Here is a 953-nt window from a genome sequence, read left to right as displayed (position 1 = left end):
CACACACACACACACACACACACACACACACACACACACACGCTATTTTGCACGCGTGGAATAAGCCTCACTGATTTTTGCAATTACTTTTCATTTTTATGCAATGACAGTAGAATAAACTTGAAAATTTACTTATTCGATATATATGTGTATATACGCTATTTTTATTATAAATTATTTATGTTAATAAATGAATCACTTGTCTCAAATATATTTGAAGATACAATGGTGAAGTAAGCAGTATTTAAAAAATATATATTTTGGAGTTTTGACTCTATTTTACTCTGTATATTTGTGGAAGATTAGTGTCAATCATTCATAAGAAAATATACAATAACAAGAAATGATGTTTCAGACAATAAGATATATACCGGAATTAATGTTTAGTATTTATGTAAAAAAGAAAGAGAAAAAATTAGAGACAAACTATATTCGGTAGTAAATTCCAGAAAGAGAACAATGGAATTTAGGAATTGATTTTATAGTTCTATTTTAACTGGAATTAATATCATTGAAGCGCGTGAGATCGCACGTACGCACACACACAAAAGATATTTGATGCTTATATACATATGTATGTATCTGTGTGTGTGTATATATACATGCATACGCGTGTGTGTGTGTGAGTGTCTATGCCTGTAAGTATATATACATATGTATGTGTGTATAAATATATATATGTGCATATATATACATATATACACACACACATATCTGTCTGTATGTATGAATGTGTATTGGAGGACTTATGGCCTATTTGCTGGTGAGTGGCACTCACGTTTACGGGATCAATGTATCAATTTCTAGAACGGGCGGTGCTCTGCATTTTTGAGCAAAGCATTTCCTCTCACGTTCATCTGAAGTGTGGCACGCCATGCACTCGTTCAGGAAATGTTGGTTTTATGGAGGGAGTAACCTGATGCACCAACATTTGATCGGCATAAAAAACCCAT

Source organism: Octopus bimaculoides, chromosome 8 (assembly GCF_001194135.2).
Source record: "Octopus bimaculoides isolate UCB-OBI-ISO-001 chromosome 8, ASM119413v2, whole genome shotgun sequence".
Taxonomy (NCBI): domain Eukaryota; kingdom Metazoa; phylum Mollusca; class Cephalopoda; order Octopoda; family Octopodidae; genus Octopus; species Octopus bimaculoides.
Note: the sequence above shows the minus strand (reverse complement) of the source record.